At 41.4% G+C, this 21,316-nt stretch overlaps 3 pseudogenes; all 3 read right to left on the reverse strand.

Moving 5' to 3' along the window:
- Positions 1–514: 514 nt before the first annotated feature.
- Positions 515–4,158, reverse strand: LOC141543813 (RNA polymerase II elongation factor ELL2 pseudogene; annotated as a pseudogene).
- Positions 4,159–8,682: 4,524 nt separating this feature from the next.
- LOC141543814 (RNA polymerase II elongation factor ELL2 pseudogene) lies at positions 8,683–10,635 on the reverse strand (annotated as a pseudogene).
- Positions 10,636–16,861: 6,226 nt separating this feature from the next.
- LOC141543815 (RNA polymerase II elongation factor ELL2 pseudogene) lies at positions 16,862–18,820 on the reverse strand (annotated as a pseudogene).
- Between the last annotated feature and the right edge of the window lie 2,496 nt (positions 18,821–21,316).

Here is a 21,316-nt window from a genome sequence, read left to right on the forward strand (position 1 = left end):
ATACTACTGTATGGAGAAATATTCTGATTGAAGTGGATATCTTCAACAAAGAGAAGATCTGATTCAGTTCCAGTTGAGCAATGATGGACAGAAACAGCTACACCCAGAGAAGGAACACTGGGAGTTGAGTGTAAACTGTTTGCACTATTGTCTTTCCACCCAGGTTACTTGTTCCTTCAGAATACAATTCTTACTGTGCAAGAAGAAGTTTGGTTTTCCACACATATATTGTATCTAGGATATGCTGTTAACACATTTAACATGTGTGGGATTGCCTGTCATCTAGGGGAGGGAGTAGAGGGAGAGAGGGGGAAATTTGGAAAAAATGAATACAAGAAATATTGTGGAAAAAAAATTACAAAATTAAAAAAAAAAAAAAACGTAACCCAAAGTTTGCTAATAGTGAAACTTTCAAATGGCCAAGTTTCAATATTTTAGAATCTTCCAGCAATTCATTTGAAATTTTAAATAAATAAGCTTAAGTTTATTCACATCTTCTGGTCTAAGCAGAGGTCTAGTGCTGTTGGTCGAATTCACCTATTAGTCTTTTGATGTGAGCCAACTTGTTATGAAGATAATCACATCTGGATTTTTCTTCGTGGTAATTGGGACTAGCCTGGTTGAGCTTCTGATATTCTTTTAAGACCTCTTCATGAAGAGTCTGATACTCTTTGGAGCCTGGAGAAAGACGCTGACGTTTTGCATCAAGTTTCCTAAACCTTGTGGCCACCGTCTCCATTCTGGCATGCAAAGTTCTATACTCATCATACTCTGTATTGAAGTCATCTGTATAATTCTGGCGTTGCTCATGTGAGCCAATAGCAATATATTTTATTAAGTAATCTGGCAGTTCAATAGTTGATGAAGGGTCAGTGGAGGTAGGGCCAACCTCTTTAACTCCATCATTTGAATCCAGACTAGAGCTATTTAGCTTGGCAATTTCCTCTTTCGTCTTAAGGTCTTTCCCCTTTTCCTCAATGGGCTGTTTTTGAATTGGGTCCTTTTCCTTATGTTTTTTAGATTTTTCTTTAGATTTTTTATGTGCCATTGAATGCTTGTCTTCCATGGGCTTTGCACCCTTCGACAGGATTGAATCAGGGGGTGGGATTTCCAAAGAAGTCCTAGAGGTATCTTTGTCCTGCTGGCGCTCAAAGATGCTACCATTTGGACTACAGCTGTCCATAGGTAGATCTTGAGTCCCCCTGCCTTCTGGAGTGCTAGGGGACTTGGAGCTAGACTTTGCAGTCTGAGGAGGATTTGAAACTGGAAGGTGGGTTGAAGGAAGAGGTGGTGGAGTTGCGCTGGCAGCAGTTGGAGGAGGAGGAGGAGGAGGAGGAGTAGGAGGAGGAGGAGGAGGAGGAGAGGGAGGAGGTGATGGGGGTGGGGGTGGAGCCCCAGCATTTTTTTGAAGGGTAGAATTCAAATGACCGTTGCATGTTGGAGGAGCTCTCTTTGTCAGGTGAGATATCCGAGGTTTTTTATTCCTTAAAGGATCTATGAAATCTGAATCCAAGAGGCGTTTCTGAGAAGCAGAAGGCGCAGCCTCTTTCCTAGAACGTTGAGGAGCTTCTGAAGCGCTGGTGCTCGAGTCATTCTGGGGAGATGGATTCAATTTTCTCGATAGCACTAACTCCAGGGACTCTCTCTCTGTCTCATTGTATCCCGGCCAATCTTTTTGGAGCTCTTGAAATACAGAATCCTTTAAGGAATAAGAGAGGTCCTTGGGATTCAGCTTGGCCACCTGTTGAAGGATGGCTCCGAGGGAGTCCTTGTCTTTTGGAGAAACGCCATCTCTCTGTAATCGAGCCAAGAGTTCTGGTTTCTTGTAAGTCTTCAGGGCCAGGAGGTGAATCACCCTGGCCCTGTAGGGCCGCCCAGAAACACTGTCCTTCAGCTGGGTCTTCCGGAGGGTAGGTGCAGGCTCAATAGGAGCTGCCCTTTTTCTCTCGGGGGCTGCCTGTGGCCCAGCTGGAGGCGCTTTCCCAATTTCTTCTCTTCTTCCTGCAATGGGTCCGCCGGCTTTGCTAACGTTTGTCCCTGGGTTCCGGGATTCCTCTCCTGCCTGCCTCCTGCCTTCTCTTGGCACTTGAGAGGAGTCCTTTGTTGCCCTGACTGTAACTTGATCTTGAATAACTCCCAGGCAGTGGAGCTGTGAGGCCCCAGAAGTGGAGACAGTTTGGCGGACGCACTCAAAGCTTTCCTGAGGGTGATCTTTGCCAGGGGTTGACAGGGAGAAGCTAAAGTTCTGCACTTCCTTTGGACGATCCTTTTTGGGAATTCTGAGCAGCCCCTCGAATCCCTGGAACTGAATGGAAGGTCTGGAAGGAGTTCCATGCTTGTGGCTCTGGTAGGTCTCCAGCGCCCGGATCGCCGTGTCCGTGAGCTTCACGTGCACCACGGTGAGATTGTCCTGGCCCAGGCTCCCGCCAGATAAGCCGTAGCGCCGCTGCTCGCGCAGACCCCCCGCCGCCGGCCCCCCCCGTCGCCATGTTAAGCTCCTCAGGAGGCTGCTGCTGCCGCTGCCGCTTCTGCTAGTGCTGCTGCTGCCGCTGCTTCTGAGGCCGCTGTTGCTGCTGCTGCTGCTGCTGCTGCTGCCTCTGCTGCTGCTGCTGCCTCCAGCACAGCTCCCCGCGTTGGGCGCTAAATTGGAGTGTCCTGTCTGCTCTCAATTATAAGCCTTCTCTGGGAGGAGGATTTTTCTCTGCTTTTCCTTCCGTTCTTGCGAATCTTCTCTTGTCCAAGCGTCCCCAGTCAGCTCCACCGCAGAATCTGCAATTCCCTTCTTCCGGAATCCTGGCTCCTTAAATACTCCCGGAGAATGGGCTTACAGACCAATCAGCAAGCTCTTGCGAAGGTGTCAACTCCTTTAGAGGTGGCAACTAAAGGTGTCAACTCTGAGCTAGAGAACTGTTAAGTACTGACTTAGCCCCCAGGAAGGAACCTAACGGGAAATAGAGGGAGGAGATAGCGCTCATTGTATGAATCACTCTGATATGAAGGAAGGAAAAATGAAATGAGCAGAACCTGAAGAAATTATCCATAGTAAGCATTATTGCCAGAATGGTCAACAATGAAAGAAATAGATAATCTTTTTTTAAAATCATTTTTATCATTGATCCCTAATCAATCCAATGATCAAAGAGGACTATGAAGATCCCCTCAGGAAAATGTTATCCACCTCTGAGTGAAGATTAAAGTATGTTTAGTTTTACTTTATTATTATACTTGCCTTTTCTTTTGGGGGGAGGCAACACGGTTAATAGGTATTCTATGACGTTACATATATAATCGATAACACAACAGGTGGGGGAGGGTTTAGAAAGAGGAAGAGAATTACGACTCCATTTTTTTAAAGGAATGTTACAAAATGTACAAAAACAATTTTCTTCAAGAATAGCTAAATCTTTTCCAGCTGATCTTTTTTCATGATATTGCTGTTACTGTGTACAATGATCTCTTGAATTTAGTCACTTCACTTTGTATGAGGTCATAGAAGTCTTTCCAAGTTATCTGCAAACTAATGTGTTTGTCATTTCTTCTAGCACTATAGTATTCTGTCACAACCCTATACTACATCTTGTTCAGCCATTCCGCAACTAAAGGGCATCCCCTCAATTTCTAATTCTTTGCTATTATAAAATGATTTTTGGCCAATATTTTCTTCTGTGCTTCAAAGGAAGGGAACAGACAGTCGTAATTGTGGGCCACACCTGAAAATGTTTAACTGTCTATGAAAGCTAATTAAATAGCTGAGGGGTCAAGCTGAGCTGTATGATTTATTAGCCAAATAAAATGAGGCATGATAAATAGGTCAGTGGATCCCCCACTGATCAGTCAGCCCATAGATCCTGAATACAGAGTGAGACAGATTAAAAACAATTAATCAAATAAGATGAATTAATAAAAAAAAAAAACTAAACACTTAACCAGGATACAAAATTAGGCAATCAGATTTCTAATTGGAGTAAAGAGTAAGGATGTTCCAATTTGTGGGGGGGATATTTAACAAATACAATTCCCTAAAATCAGAAAAAGAGATGTCCTCTTCCTCCCTTCCAAGTGTTTGTGAACAGTCAAAAAACATGGAAATGATAACTGACTGACCAGATTGGGGCCAGTTTTCAGATAAAACATACCGGTTGATGAAGATGAACCCATGTGAGAAAAGTCCTTGCATAAATCTGTGATGGGCCAGGTTCCCTGGTCAACATAACCGACCTTTTCAGTTAAGGTCTAGGCTTAATAATCTAGTTTCCTGATCATGCAGGTCTAGATTCAGACAATGCAATGAGATTTCCCCCAATTCCCTTGACTGAGTAAAGTTTTCTCACAAGACATATCTTGGACTAGGCTAACTGAACAGAAAAGGAAATGTGCTAGCTCCACAATGAAGTGCCAATAAAGAGGCAGTTTGCTTCACTGCTGTTTGCTGTTCCAATTCCCTCCGGGCTTAAAGAACTTTGTGATGCTATGTGATGCTAGAAGACTTTTGATAAATGTTCAATTTGGGTTGCCAAATCTTAGCACACAAGTATGTCCTTAGTATATACACGTTGAATTGATGAGTGGCATCCACTTGTCAAAAATGGCATGTATGAGATGATCTGAACTTTACAAAATCCCCAGATCTCAGTACAAGGGTTCTTATAGGGCATTAAGTCATACTGTTACCAGAATAGGAATTCTCTTCACCCTATTCCCAACAAGTTGTGCTATTCAGGCTTATTTCTCCTATTAGATGCAAGTTCCTTGAGGGAAGGAGCCATTATGCTAATCTCTCTATTCCCCTTACCCTAAGTGCCCAGCCAGAATATGGGTTTATTTATTTTTTTTTCAAGATCAAGAAGATCTTCATCTTCTTTTTTGTTTCTTAAGTTTTTATAAGTATAACATTTTTGACAGTACATATGCATAGGTAATTTTTTTTTTACAACCTTATCCCCTGTCCTACCTTTTCTTCCGGGTTTCCCCCTCCTTCCCTCCACCCTCTCCCCTAGATGGCAGGCATTCCCATACATCTTAAATATCTTATAGTATATCCTAGGTACAATATATATGTGCAGAACCCCATTCTGTTGTTGTTGCAAAGGAAGGATTGTATTCTCAAGGTATAAATAATCTGGGAAGAGAAACCAAACCAAACCAGACCAAACCAAACCAAAAACCAATGCTCCTAGTTTACACTCATTTCCCAGTGTCCCTTCTCTGGGTGTAGCTGATTCTGTCCATCATTGACCAATTGGAATTGGATCAGCTCTTCTCTATGTTGAAGATATCCACTTCCATCAGAATACATCCTCATTCAGTATCATTGTTGAAGTTTATAATGATCCCCTCGTTTTACTCGTTTCACTCAGCATCAGTTGATATAAGTCTCTCCAAGCCTCTCCGTATTCCTCCAGTTGGTCATTTCTTACAGAACAATAATATTCCATAACATTCATATACCATAATTTACCCAACCATTCTCCAATTGATGGACATCCATTCATTTTCCAGGTTTAGCCACTATGACAAGGGCTGCCAGAAACATTTTGGCACACCTTTCCCTTCTTTAGTATATCCTTGGGATATAAGCCCAGTAGTAGCAGTGCTGGGTCAAAGGGTATGCACATTGTGATAACTTTTTGGGCATAATTCCACATTGCTCTCCAGAATGGTTGGATTCTTTCACAACTCCACCGACAATGCATCAGTGTCCCAGTTTTCCCACAGCCCCTCCAACGTTCATCGTTATTAGTTCCTGTCATCTTAGCCAATCTGACAGGTGTCCAATGATATCTCAGAGTTGTCTTAATTTGCATTTCTCTGACCAATCGTGGTTTGGAACACTCTTTCATATGAGTGGAAATAGTTTTAATTTCATCATCTGAAAATTGTCTGTTCATATCCTTTGACCATTTATCAATTGGAGAATGGCTTGATTTCCTATAAAGTCAAGTCAATTCTCTGTATAATTTGGAGATGAGCCCTTTATCAGAACCTTTAACTGTAAAAATGTTTACCCAATTTGTTACTTCCCTTCTAATCTTGTTGGCATTAGTTTTGCTTGTGCAGCAACTTTTTAATTTGGCGTCATCAAAATTTTCTATTTTGTGATCAATACTGGTCTCTAGTTCTCCCTTGGACAACAACTCTTTCCTCCTCCACAAGTCCGAGAGGGAAACCATCCCATGTTCCTCCATTTTATTTATGATTTCGTTCTTTATGCCTAAATCTCGGACCCATTTTGTTCTTATCTTAGTATGGGGTGTTCAATGTGGGTCCATGCCTAGTTTCTGCCATACTAATTTCCAGTTTTCTCAGCAGTTTTTGTCATGTGACTTCTACCAAACATTTAAAGAACAATTAGCCCAATGTTATATAAACTATTTGGGAAAAGAGGGGATGAAGGAAGGTTGAAAACAGAAAGAAAACAATAGACCAATCTCCTTAATGAATATTGATGCTAAAATCTTAAATAAGATATTAGCAAAAAGACTTCAGAAAATCATCCGCAGGATAATACACTATGATCAAGTAGGATTCACACGAGCAATACAAGGCTGGTTTAATATTAGGATAACTATTAGTATAATTAACCATATTAATAATCAAATTAATAAAAACCATATGACTTTGTCAGGAGATGCAGAAAAAACATTTGATAAAATACAACATCCATTCCTACTAAAAAACACTTGAGAGTATAGGAATAAATGGACTATTCCTTAGAATAATCAGGATCAAATATTTCTTTATCCCCCAAAGACAACATCCATTCCTATTAAAAACACTTGAGGGTATAGGAATAAATGGACTATTCTTTAAAATAGTCAGGAGCATATATTTAAAACTATCAGTAAGCATCATATGTAATGGGGATAACCTGGAACCTTTCCCAGTAAGATCAGAAGTGAAACAAGGTTTCCCACTATCACCATTACTATTCAATAATGTATTAGAAATGCTAGCCTCGGCAATAAAAGTCGTGAAACAGATTAAGGGAATAATTTGCTATTGGCTAAGAAATAGATTAGTGGATCATTGGAACACCTTAGGTTCACAGGACAAAATAGTGTACAACTATAGCAATCTAGAGTTTGACAAACCCAAAGATACCAACTTTTGGGATAAGAATTCATTATTTGAAAAAAGCTGTTGGGAAAAATGGAAATTAGTATGGCAGAAATTAGATATGGACTCACACTTAACACCATATACCAAGGTAAGATCAAAATGAGTCCATGATTTATGCATAAAGAATGAGATCATAAATAGATTAGAGGAATATAGGATAGTTTACCTCTCAGACTTGTGGAAAAGGAAGGAATTTAGGACCAATGGAGAACTAGAGATCATTATTGATCACAAAATAGAAGATTTTGATTACATGAAATTAAAAAACTTTTGTACAAAAAAAACAAAACAAAAACAAAACAAAAAAAAACTAATGCAAACAAGATTAGAAGGGAAGTAACAAATTGGGAAAATATGTTTACAGATGAAGATTTTGATAAAGGTCTCATTTCCAAAATATATAGAGAACGGACTCTAATTTATAAGAAATCAAACCATTCCCCAATTGATAAATGGTCAAAGGATAGGAACAGAAAATTTTCAGATGATGAAAGTGAAACGACTTCCATTCATATGAAAGAGTGTTCCAAATCACTCTTGATCAAAGAAATACCAATTAAGACTACTCTGAGATACCACTACACTTCTGTCATTTTGGCTAAGATGACAGGAAAAGATCATAATGAATGTTGGAGGGAATGCGGGAAAACTGGGACACTGAGGCCTTGCTGGTGGAGTTGTGAAAGAATCCAGCCATTCTGGAAAGCAATTTGGAACTATGCCCAAAAAGTTATGAAAGTGTGTATATACCCTTTGATTCAGCAGTCCTACTACTGGGCTTATATCCCAAAGAAATACTAAAGAATGGAAAGGGACCTGTATGTGCCAAAATGTTTGTGGCAGCCCTATTTGAAGTGGGTAGAAAATGGAAATTGAATGGATGCCCATCAATTGGAAAATAGTTGGGTGAATTATGCTATATGAATGTTATGGAATAGTATTGCTCTGTAGGAAATGATCAGCAGGGTGAATATAGAGAGGCTTGGAAAGACTTCCAATGAACTGATGCTGAGTGAAATGAGCAGAACCAGGAGATCACTGTACACTACAGCAATACTACTGTATGGAGAAATATTCTGATTGAAGTGGATATCTTCAACAAAGAGAAGATCTGATTCAGTTCCAGTTGAGCAATGATGGACAGAAACAGCTACACCCAGAGAAGGAACACTGGGAGTTGAGTGTAAACTGTTTGCACTATTGTCTTTCCACCCAGGTTACTTGTTCCTTCAGAATACAATTCTTACTGTGCAAGAAGAAGTTTGGTTTTCCACACATATATTGTATCTAGGATATGCTGTTAACACATTTAACATGTGTGGGATTGCCTGTCATCTAGGGGAGGGAGTAGAGGGAGAGAGGGGGAAATTTGGAAAAAAAGAATACAAGAAATATTGTGGTAAAAAAATTACAAAATAAAAAAAAAAAACGTAACCCAAAGTTTGCTAATAGTGAAACTTTCAAATGGCCAAGTTTCAATATTTTAGAATCTTCCAGCAATTCATTTGAAATTTTAAATAAATAAGCTTAAGTTTATTCACATCTTCTGGTCTAAGCAGAGGTCTAGTGCTGTTGGTCGAATTCACCTATTAGTCTTTTGATGTGAGCCAACTTGTTATGAAGATAATCACATCTGGATTTTTCTTCATGGTAATTGGGACTAGCCTGATTGAGCTTCTGATATTCTTTTAAGACCTCTTCATGAAGAGTCTGATACTCTTTGGAGCCTGGAGAAAGACGCTGACGTTTTGCATCAAGTTTCCTAAACCTTGTGGCCACCGTCTCCATTCTGGCATGCAAAGTTCTATACTCATCATACTCTGTATTGAAGTCATCTGTATAATTCTGGCGTTGCTCATGTGAGCCAATAGCAATATATTTTATTAAGTAATCTGGCAGTTCAATAGTTGATGAAGGGTCAGTGGAGGTAGGGCCAACCTCTTTAACTCCGTCATTTGAATCCAGACTAGAGCTATTTAGCTTGGCAATTTCCTCTTTCGTCTTAAGGTCTTTCCCCTTTTCCTCAATGGGCTGTTTTTGAATTGGGTCCTTTTCCTTATGTTTTTTAGATTTTTCTTTAGATTTTTTATGTGCCATTGAATGCTTGTCTTCCATGGGCTTTGCACCCTTCGACAGGATTGAATCAGGGGGTGGGATTTCCAAAGAAGTCCTAGAGGTATCTTTGTCCTGCTGGCGCTCAAAGATGCTACCATTTGGACTACAGCTGTCCATAGGTAGATCTTGAGTCCCCCTGCCTTCTGGAGTGCTAGGGGACTTGGAGCTAGACTTTGCAGTCTGAGGAGGATTTGAAACTGGAAGGTGGGTTGAAGGAAGAGGTGGTGGAGTTGGGCTGGCAGCAGTTGGAGGAGGAGGAGGAGGAGGAGGAGGAGAGGGAGGAGGTGATGGGGGTGGGGGTGGAGCCCCAGCATTTTTTTGAAGGGTAGAATTCAAATGACCGTTGCATGTTGGATGAGCTCTATTTGTCAGGTGAGATATCCGAGGTTTTTTATTCCTTAAAGGATCTATGAAATCTGAATCCAAGAGGCGTTTCTGAGAAGCAGAAGGCGCAGCCTCTTTCCTAGAACGTTGAGGAGCTTCTGAAGCGCTGGTGCTCGAGTCATTCTGGGGAGATGGATTCAATTTTCTCGATAGCACTAACTCCAGGGACTCTCTCTCTGTCTCATTGTATCCCGGCCAATCTTTTTGGAGCTCTTGAAATACAGAATCCTTTAAGGAATAAGAGAGGTCCTTGGGATTCAGCTTGGCCACCTGTTGAAGGATGGCTCCGAGGGAGTCCTTGTCTTTTGGAGAAACGCCATCTCTCTGTAATCGAGCCAAGAGTTCTGGTTTCTTGTAAGTCTTCAGGGCCAGGAGGTGAATCACCCTGGCCCTGTAGGGCCGCCCAGAAACACTGTCCTTCAGTTGGGTCTTCCGGAGGGTAGGTGCAGGCTCAATAGGAGCTGCCCTTTTTCTCTCGGGGGCTGCCTGTGGCCCAGCTGGAGGCGCTTTCCCAATTTCTTCTCTTCTTCCTGCAATGGGTCCGCCGGCTTTGCTAACGTTTGTCCCTGGGTTCCGGGATTCCTCTTCTGCCTGCCTCCTGCCTTCTCTTGGCACTTGAGAGGAGTCCTTTGTTGCCCTGACTGTAACTTGATCTTGCATAACTCCCAGGCAGTGGAGCTGTGAGGCCCCAGAAGTGGAGACAGTTTGGCGGACGCACTCAAAGCTTTCCTGAGGGTGATCTTTGCCAGGGGTGGACAGGGAGAAGCTAAAGTTCTGCACTTCCTTTGGACGATCCTTTTTGGGAATTCTGAGCAGCCCCTCGAATCCCTGGAACTGAATGGAAGGTCTGGAAGGAGTTCCATGCTTGTGGCTCTGGTAGGTCTCCAGCGCCCGGATCGCCGTGTCCGTGAGCTTCACGTGCACCACGGTGAGATTGTCCTGGCCCAGGCTCCCGCCAGATAAGCCGTAGCGCCGCTGCTCGCGCAGACCCCCCGCCGCCGGCCCCCCCGTCGCCATGTTAAGCTCCTCAGGAGGCTGCTGCTGCCGCTGCCGCTTCTGCTAGTGCTGCTGCTGCCGCTGCTTCTGAGGCCGCTGCTGCTGCTGCCGCTGCTTCTGAGGCCGCTGCTGCTGCTGCTGCTGCTGCCGCTGCTGCTGCTGCTGCCTCCAGCACAGCTCCCCGCGTTGGGCGCTAAATTGGAGTGTCCTGTCTGCTCTCAATTATAAGCCTTCTCTGGGAGGAGGATTTTTCTCTGCTTTTCCTTCCGTTCTTGCGAATCTTCTCTTGTCCAAGCGTCCCCAGTCAGCTCCACCGCAGAATCTGCAATTCCCTTCTTCCGGAATCCTGGCTCCTTAAATACTCCCGGAGAATGGGCTTACAGACCAATCAGCAAGCTCTTGCGAAGGTGTCAACTCCTTTAGAGGTGGCAACTAAAGGTGTCAACTCTGAGCTAAAGAACTGTTAAGTACTGACTTAGCCCCCAGGAAGGAACCTAACGGGAAATAGAGGGAGGAGATAGCGCTCATTGTATGAATCACTCTGATATGAAGGAAGGAAAAATGAAATGAGCAGAACCTGAAGAAATTATCCATAGTAAGCATTATTGCCAGAATGGTCAACAATGAAAGAAATAGATAATCTTTTTTTAAAATCATTTTTATCATTGATCCCTAATCAATCCAATGATCAAAGAGGACTATGAAGATCCCCTCAGGAAAATGTTATCCACCTCTGAGTGAAGATTAAAGTATGTTTAGTTTTACTTTATTATTATACTTGCCTTTTCTTTTGGGGGGAGGCAACACGGTTAATAGGTATTCCATGACCTTACATATATAATCGATAACACAACAGGTGGGGGAGGGTTTAGAAAGAGGAAGAGAATTACGACTCCATTTTTTTTAAAGGAATGTTACAAAATGTACAAAAACAATTTTCTTCAAGAATAGCTAAATCTTTTCCAGCTGATCTTTTTTCATGATATTGCTGTTACTGTGTACAATGATCTCTTGAATTTAGTCACTTCACTTTGTATGAGGTCATAGAAGTCTTTCCAAGTTATCTGCAAACTAATGTGTTTGTCATTTCTTCTAGCACTATAGTATTCTGTCACAACCCTATACTACATCTTGTTCAGCCATTCCCCAACTAAAGGGCATCCCCTCAATTTCTAATTCTTTGCTATTATAAAATGATTTTTGGCCAATATTTTCTTCTGTGCTTCAAAGGAAGGGAACAGACAGTCGTAATTGTGGGCCACACCTGAAAATGTTTAACTGTCTATGAAAGCTAATTAAATAGCTGAGGGGTCAAGCTGAGCTGTATGATTTATTAGCCAAATAAAATGAGGCATGATAAATAGGTCAGTGGATCCCCCACTGATCAGTCAGCCCATAGATCCTGAATACAGAGTGAGACAGATTAAAAACAATTAATCAAATAAGATGAATTAATAAAAAAAAAAAAAAAAACTAAACACTTAACCAGGATACAAAATTAGGCAATCAGATTTCTAATTGGAGTAAAGATTCAGGATGTTCCAAATTTTTGGGGGGGGATATTAAACAAATACAATTCCCTAAAATAAGAAAAAGAGATGTCCTCTTCCTCCCTTCCAAGTGTTTATGAACAGTCAAAAACCATGGAAATGATAACTGACCAGATTGGGGCCAGTTTTCAGATAAAACATACCGGTTGATGAAGATGAACCCATGTGAGAAAAGTCCTTGCATAAATCTGTGATGGGCCAGGTTCCCTGGTCATCATAACCGACCTTTTCAGTTAAGGTCTAGGCTTAATAATCTAGTTTCCTGATCATGCAGGTCTAGATTCAGACAATGCAATGAGATTTCCCCCAATTCCCTTGACTGAGTAAAGTTTTCTCACAAGACATATCTTGGACTAGGCTAACTGAACAGAAAAGGAAATGTGCTAGCTCCACAATGAAGTGCCAATAAAGAGGCAGTTTGCTTCACTGCTGTTTGCTGTTCCAATTCCCTCCGGGCTTAAAGAACTTTGTGATTCTATGTGATGCTAGAAGACTTTTGATAAATGTTCAATTTGGGTTGCCAAATCTTAGCACACAAGTATGTCCTTAGTATATACACGTTGAATTGATGAGTGGCATCCACTTGTCAAAAATGGCATGTATGAGATGATCTGAACTTTACAAAATCCCCAGATCTCAGTACAAGGGTTCTTATAGGGCATTAAGTCATACTGTTACCAGAATAGGAATTCTCTTCACCCTATTCCCAACAAGTTGTCCTATTCAGGCTTATTTCTCCTATTAGATGCAAGTTCCTCGAGGGAAGGAGCCATTATGCTAATCTCTCTATTCCCCTTACCCTAAGTGCCCAGCCAGAATATGGGTTTATTTTTTTTTTTTTCAAGATCAAGAAGATCTTCATCTTCTTTTTTGTTTCTTAAGTTTGTATAAGTATAACATTTTTGACAGTACATATGCATAGGTAATTTTTTTTTTTTACAACCTTATCCCCTGTCCTACCTTTTCTTCCGGGTTTCCCCCTCCTTCCCTCCACCCTCTCCCCTAGATGGCAGGCATTCCCATACCTTATAGTATATCCTAGGTACAATATATATGTGCAGAACCCCATTCTGTTGTTGTTGCAAAGGAAGGATTGTATTCTCAAGGTATAAATAATCTGGGAAGAGAAACCAAACCAAACCAGACCAAACCAAACCAAAAACCAATGCTCCTAGTTTACACTCATTTCCCAGTGTCCCTTCTCTGGGTGTAGCTGATTCTGTCCATCATTGACCAATTGGAATTGGATCAGCTCTTCTCTATGTTGAAGATATCCACTTCCATCAGAATACATCCTCATTCAGTATCATTGTTGAAGTTTATAATGATCCCCTCGTTTTACTCGTTTCACTCAGCATCAGTTGATATAAGTCTCTCCAAGCCTCTCCGTATTCCTCCAGTTGGTCATTTCTTACAGAACAATAATATTCCATAACATTCATATACCATAATTTACCCAACCATTCTCCAATTGATGGACATCCATTCATTTTCCAGGTTTAGCCACTATGACAAGGGCTGCCAGAAACATTTTGGCACACCTTTCCCTTCTTTAGTATATCCTTGGGATATAAGCCCAGTAGTAGCAGTGCTGGGTCAAAGGGTATGCACATTGTGATAACTTTTTGGGCATAATTCCACATTGCTCTCCAGAATGGTTGGATTCTTTCACAACTCCACCGACAATGCATCAGTGTCCCAGTTTTCCCACAGCCCCTCCAACGTTCATCGTTATTAGTTCCTGTCATCTTAGCCAATCTGACAGGTGTCCAATGATATCTCAGAGTTGTCTTAATTTGCATTTCTCTGACCAATCGTGGTTTGGAACACTCTTTCATATGAGTGGAAATAGTTTTAATTTCATCATCTGAAAATTGTCTGTTCATATCCTTTGACCATTTATCAATTGGAGAATGGCTTGATTTCTTATAAAGTCAAGTCAATTCTCTGTATAATTTGGAGATGAGCCCTTTATCAGAACCTTTAACTGTAAAAATGTTTACCCAATTTGTTACTTCCCTTCTAATCTTGTTGGCATTAGTTTTGCTTGTGCAGCAACTTTTTAATTTGGCGTCATCAAAATTTTCTATTTTGTGATCAATACTGGTCTCTAGTTCTCCCTTGGACAACAGCTCCTTCCTCCTCCACAAGTCCGAGAGGGAAACCATCCCATGTTCCTCCATTTTATTTATGATTTCGTTCTTTATGCCTAAATCTCGGACCCATTTTGTTCTTATCTTAGTATGGGGTGTTCAATGTGGGTCCATGCCTAGTTTCTGCCATACTAATTTCCAGTTTTCTCAGCAGTTTTTGTCATGTGACTTCTACCAAACATTTAAAGAACAATTAGCCCAATGTTATATAAACTATTTGGGAAAAGAGGGGATGAAGGAAGGTTGAAAACAGAAAGAAAACAATAGACCAATCTCCTTAATGAATATTGATGCTAAAATCTTAAATAAGATATTAGCAAAAAGACTTCAGAAAATCATCCGCAGGATAATACCCTATGATCAAGTAGGATTCACACGAGGAATACAGGGCTGGTTTAATATTAGGATAACTATTAGTATAATTAACCATATTAATAATCAAATTAATAAAAACCATATGACTTTGTCAGGAGATGCAGAAAAAACATTTGATAAAATACAACATCCATTCCTACTAAAAAACACTTGAGAGTATAGGAATAAATGGACTATTCCTTAGAATAATCAGGATCAAATATTTCTTTATCCCCAAAAGACAACATCCATTCCTATTAAAAACACTTGAGGGTATAGGAATAAATGGACTATTCTTTAAAATAGTCAGGAGCATATATTTAAAACTATCAGTAAGCATCATATGTAATGGGGATAACCTGGAACCTTTCCCAGTAAGATCAGAAGTGAAACAAGGTTGCCCACTATCACCATTACTATTCAATAATGTATTAGAAATGCTAGCCTCGGCAATAAAAGTCGTGAAACAGATTAAGGGAATAATTTGCTATTGGCTAAGAAATAGATTAGTGGATCATTGGAACACCTTAGGTTCACAGGACAAAATAGTGTACAACTATAGCAATCTAGAGTTTGACAAACCCAAAGATACCAACTTTTGGGATAAGAATTCATTATTTGAAAAAAGCTGTTGGGAAAAATGGAAATTAGTATGGCAGAAATTAGATATGGACTCACACTTAACACCATATACCAAGGTAAGATCAAAATGAGTCCATGATTTATGCATAAAGAATGAGATCATAAATAGATTAGAGGAATATAGGATAGTTTACCTCTCAGACTTGTGGAAAAGGAAGGAATTTAGGACCAATGGAGAACTAGAGATCATTATTGATCACAAAATAGAAGATTTTGATTACATGAAATTAAAAAACTTTTGTACAAAAAAACCAAAAAAAACCAAAAACAAAAAAACAAAACAAAAAAACTAATGCAAACAAGATTAGAAGGGAAGTAACAAATTGGGAAAATATGTTTACAGATGAAGATTTTGATAAAGGTCTCATTTCCAAAATATATAGAGAACGGACTCTAATTTATAAGAAATCAAACCATTCCCCAATTGATAAATGGTGAAAGGATAGGAACAGAAAATTTTCAGATGATGAAAGTGAAACGACTTCCATTCATATGAAAGAGTGTTCCAAATCACTCTTGATCAAAGAAATACCAATTAAGACTACTCTGAGATACCACTACACTTCTGTCATTTTGGCTAAGATGACAGGAAAAGATCATAATGAATGTTGGAGGGAATGCGGGAAAACTGGGACACTGAGGCCTTGCTGGTGGAGTTGTGAAAGAATCCAGCCATTCTGGAAAGCAATTTGGAACTATGCCCAAAAAGTTATGAAAGTGTGTATATACCCTTTGATTCAGCAGTCCTACTACTGGGCTTATATCCCAAAGAAATACTAAAGAATGGAAAGGGACCTGTATGTGCCAAAATGTTTGTGGCAGCCCTATTTGTAGTGGGTAGAAAATGGAAATTGAATGGATGCCCATCAATTGGAGAATAGTTGGGTGAATTATGCTATATGAATGTTATGGAATAGTATTGCTCTGTAGGAAATGACCAGCAGGGTGAATATAGAGAGGCTTGGAAAGACTTCCAATGAACTGATGCTGAGTGAAATGAGCAGAACCAGGAGATCACTGTACACTACAGCAATACTACTGTATGGAGAAATATTCTGATTGAAGTGGATATCTTCAACAAAGAGAAAATCTGATTCAGTTCCAGTTGAGCAATGATGGACAGAAACAGCTACACCCAGAGAAGGAACACTGGGAGTTGAGTGTAAACTGTTTGCACTATTGTCTTTCCACCCAGGTTACTTGTTCCTTCAGAATACAATTCTTACTGTGCAAGAAGAAGTTTGGTTTTCCACACATATATTGTATCTAGGATATGCTGTTAACACATTTAACATGTGTGGGATTGCCTGTCATCTAGGGGAGGGAGTAGAGGGAGAGAGGGGGAAATTTGGAAAAAATGAATACAAGAAATATTGTGGTAAAAAAATTACAAAATTAAAAAAAAAAAAAAAAACGTAACCCAAAGTTTGCTAATAGTGAAACTTTCAAATGGCCAAGTTTCAATATTTTAGAATCTTCCAGCAATTCATTTGAAATTTTAAATAAATAAGCTTAAGTTTATTCACATCTTCTGGTCTAAGCAGAGGTCTAGTGCTGTTGGTCGAATTCACCTATTAGTCTTTTGATGTGAGCCAACTTGTTATGAAGATAATCACATCTGGATTTTTCTTCGTGGTAATTGGGACTAGCCTGATTGAGCTTCTGATATTCTTTTAAGACCTCTTCATGAAGAGTCTGATACTCTTTGGAGCCTGGAGAAAGACGCTGACGTTTTGCATCAAGTTTCCTAAACCTTGTGGCCACCGTCTCCATTCTGGCATGCAAAGTTCTATACTCATCATACTCTGTATTGAAGTCATCTGTATAATTCTGGCGTTGCTCATGTGAGCCAATAGCAATATATTTTATTAAGTAATCTGGCAGTTCAATAGTTGATGAAGGGTCAGTGGAGGTAGGGCCAACCTCTTTAACTCCATCATTTGAATCCAGACTAGAGCTATTTAGCTTGGCAATTTCCTCTTTCGTCTTAAGGTCTTTCCCCTTTTCCTCAATGGGCTGTTTTTGAATTGGGTCCTTTTCCTTATGTTTTTTAGATTTTTCTTTAGATTTTTTATGTGCCATTGAATGCTTGTCTTCCATGGGCTTTGCACCCTTCGACAGGATTGAATCAGGGGGTGGGATTTCCAAAGAAGTCCTAGAGGTATCTTTGTCCTGCTGGCGCTCAAAGATGCTACCATTTGGACTACAGCTGTCCATAGGTAGATCTTGAGTCCCCCTGCCTTCTGGAGTGCTAGGGGACTTGGAGCTAGACTTTGCAGTCTGAGGAGGATTTGAAACTGGAAGGTGGGTTGAAGGAAGAGGTGGTGGAGTTGGGCTGGCAGCAGTTGGAGGAGGAGGAGGAGGAGGAGGAGGAGGAGGAGAGGGAGGAGGTGATGGGGGTGGGGGTGGAGCCCCAGCATTTTTTTGAAGGGTAGAATTCAAATGACCGTTGCATGTTGGATGAGCTCTCTTTGTCAGGTGAGATATCCGAGGTTTTTTATTCCTTAAAGGATCTATGAAATCTGAATCCAAGAGGCGTTTCTGAGAAGCAGAAGGCGCAGCCTCTTTCCTAGAACGTTGAGGAGCTTCTGAAGCGCTGGTGCTCGAGTCATTCTGGGGAGATGGATTCAATTTTCTCGATAGCACTAACTCCAGGGACTCTCTCTCTGTCTCATTGTATCCCGGCCAATCTTTTTGGAGCTCTTGAAATACAGAATCCTTTAAGGAATAAGAGAGGTCCTTGGGATTCAGCTTGGCCACCTGTTGAAGGATGGCTCCGAGGGAGTCCTTGTCTTTTGGAGAAACGCCATCTCTCTGTAATCGAGCCAAGAGTTCTGGTTTCTTGTAAGTCTTCAGGGCCAGGAGGTGAATCACCCTGGCCCTGTAGGGCCGCCCAGAAACACTGTCCTTCAGCTGGGTCTTCTGGAGGGTAGGTGCAGGCTCAATAGGAGCTGCCCTTTTTCTCTCGGGGGCTGCCTGTGGCCCAGCTGGAGGCGCTTTCCCAATTTCTTCTCTTCTTCCTGCAATGGGTCCGCCGGCTTTGCTAACGTTTGTCCCTGGGTTCCGGGATTCCTCTTCTGCCTGCCTCCTGCCTTCTCTTGGCACTTGAGAGGAGTCCTTTGTTGCCCTGACTGTAACTTGATCTTGAATAACTCCCAGGCAGTGGAGCTGTGAGGCCCCAGAAGGGGAGACAGTTTGGCGGACGCACTCAAAGCTTTCCTGAGGGTGATCTTTGCCAGGGGTGGACAGGGAGAAGCCAAAGTTCTGCACTTCCTTTGGACGATCCTTTTTGGGAATTCTGAGCAGCCCCTCGAATCCCTGGAACTGAATGGAAGGTCTGGAAGGAGTTCCATGCTTGTGGCTCTGGTAGGTCTCCAGCGCCCGGATCGCCGTGTCCGTGAGCTTCACGTGCACCACGGTGAGATTGTCCTGGCCCAGGCTCCCGCCAGATAAGCCGTAGCGCCGCTGCTCGCGCAGACCCCCCGCCGCCGGCCCCCCCGTCGCCATGTTAAGCTCCTCAGGAGGCTGCTGCTGCCGCTGCCGCTTCTGCTAGTGCTGCTGCTGCCGCTGCTTCTGAGGCCACTGCTGCTGCTGCCGCTGCTTCTGAGGCCGCTGCTGCTGCTGCCGCTGCTTCTGAGGCCGCAGCTGCTGCTGCCGCAGCTGCTGCTGCCGCTGCTTCTGAGGCCGCTGCTGCTGCTGCTGCTGCTGCCTCTGCTGCTGCTGCTGCTGCTGCCTCTGCTGCTGCTGCTGCCTCCAGCACAGCTCCCCGCGTTGGGCGCTAAATTGGAGTGTCCTGTCTGCTCTCAATTATAAGCCTTCTCTGGGAGGAGGATTTTTCTCTGCTTTTCCTTCCGTTCTTGCGAATCTTCTCTTGTCCAAGCGTCCCCAGTCAGCTCCACCGCAGAATCTGCAATTCCCTTCTTCCGGAATCCTGGCTCCTTAAATACTCCCGGAGAATGGGCTTACAGACCAATCAGCAAGCTCTTGCGAAGGTGTCAACTCCTTTAGAGGTGGCAACTAAAGGTGTCAACTCTGAGCTAGAGAACTGTTAAGTACTGACTTAGCCCCCAGGAAGGAACCTAACGGGAAATAGAGGGAGGAGATAGGGCTCATTGTATGAATCACTCTGATATGAAGGAAGGAAAAATGAAATGAGCAGAACCTGAAGAAATTATCCATAGTAAGCATTATTGCCAGAATGGTCAACAATGAAAGAAATAGATAATCTTTTTTTAAAATCATTTTTATCATTGATCCCTAATCAATCCAATGATCAAAGAGGACTATGAAGATCCCCTCAGGAAAATGTTATCCACCTCTGAGTGAAGATTAAAGTATGTTTAGTTTTACTTTATTATTATACTTGCCTTTTCTTTTGGGGGGAGGCAACACGGTTAATAGGTATTCCATGACCTTACATATATAATCGATAACACAACAGGTGGGGGAGGGTTTAGAAAGAGGAAGAGAATTACGACTCCATTTTTTTAAAGGAATGTTACAAAATGTACAAAAACAATTTTCTTCAAGAATAGCTAAATCTTTTCCAGCTGATCTTTTTTCATGATATTGCTGTTACTGTGTACAATGATCTCTTGAATTTAGTCACTTCACTTTGTATGAGGTCATAGAAGTCTTTCCAAGTTATCTGCAAACTAATGTGTTTGTCATTTCTTCTAGCACTATAGTATTCTGTCACAACCCTATACTACATCTTGTTCAGCCATTCCCCAACTAAAGGGCATCCCCTCAATTTCTAATTCTTTGCTATTATAAAATGATTTTTGGCCAATATTTTCTTCTGTGCTTCAAAGGAAGGGAACAGACAGTCGTAATTGTGGGCCACACCTGAAAATGTTTAACTGTCTATGAAAGCTAATTAAATAGCTGAGGGGTCAAGCTGAGCTGTATGATTTATTAGCCAAATAAAATGAGGCATGATAAATAGGTCAGTGGATCCCCCACTGATCAGTCAGCCCATAGATCCTGAATACAGAGTGAGACAGATTAAAAACAATTAATCAAATAAGATGAATTAATAAAAAAAAAAAAACAAAAAAAAAACTAAACACTTAACCAGGATACAAAATTAGGCAATCAGATTTCTAATTGGAGTAAAGATTCAGGATGTTCCAAATTTTTTTGGGGGGATATTAAACAAATACAATTCCCTAAAATAAGAAAAAGAGATGTCCTCTTCCTCCCTTCCAAGTGTTTATGAACAGTCAAAAACCATGGAAATGATAACTGACCAGATTGGGGTCAGTTTTCAGATAAAACATACCGGTTGATGAAGATAAACCCATGTGAGAAAAGTCCTTGCATAAATCTGTGATGGGCCAGGTTCCCTGGTCAACATAACCGACCTTTTCAGTTAAGGTCTAGGCTTAATAATCTAGTTTCCTGATCATGCAGGTCTAGATTCAGACAATGCAATGAGATTTCCCCCAATTCCCTTGACTGAGTAAAGTTTTCTCACAAGACATATCTTGGACTAGGCTAACTGAACAGAAAAGGAAATGTGCTAGCTCCACAATGAAGTGCCAATAAAGAGGCAGTTTGCTTCACTGCTGTTTGCTGTTCCAATTCCCTCCGGGCTTAAAGAACTTTGTGATGCTATGTGATGCTAGAAGACTTTTGATAAATGTTCAATTTGGGTTGCCAAATCTTAGCACACAAGTATGTCCTTAGTATATACACGTTGAATTGATGAGTGGCATCCACTTGTCAAAAATGGCATGTATGAGATGATCTGAACTTTACAAAATCCCCAGATCTCAGTACAAGGGTTCTTATAGGGCATTAAGTCATACTGTTACCAGAATAGGAATTCTCTTCACCCTATTCCCAACAAGTTGTCCTATTCAGGCTTATTTCTCCTATTAGATGCAAGTTCCTCGAGGGAAGGAGCCATTATGCTAATCTCTCTATTCCCCTTACCCTAAGTGCCCAGCCAGAATATGGGTTTATTTTTTTTTTTTCAAGATCAAGAAGATCTTCATC

Source organism: Sminthopsis crassicaudata, chromosome 5 (assembly GCF_048593235.1).
Source record: "Sminthopsis crassicaudata isolate SCR6 chromosome 5, ASM4859323v1, whole genome shotgun sequence".
In the NCBI taxonomy this organism is placed as follows: domain Eukaryota; kingdom Metazoa; phylum Chordata; class Mammalia; order Dasyuromorphia; family Dasyuridae; genus Sminthopsis; species Sminthopsis crassicaudata.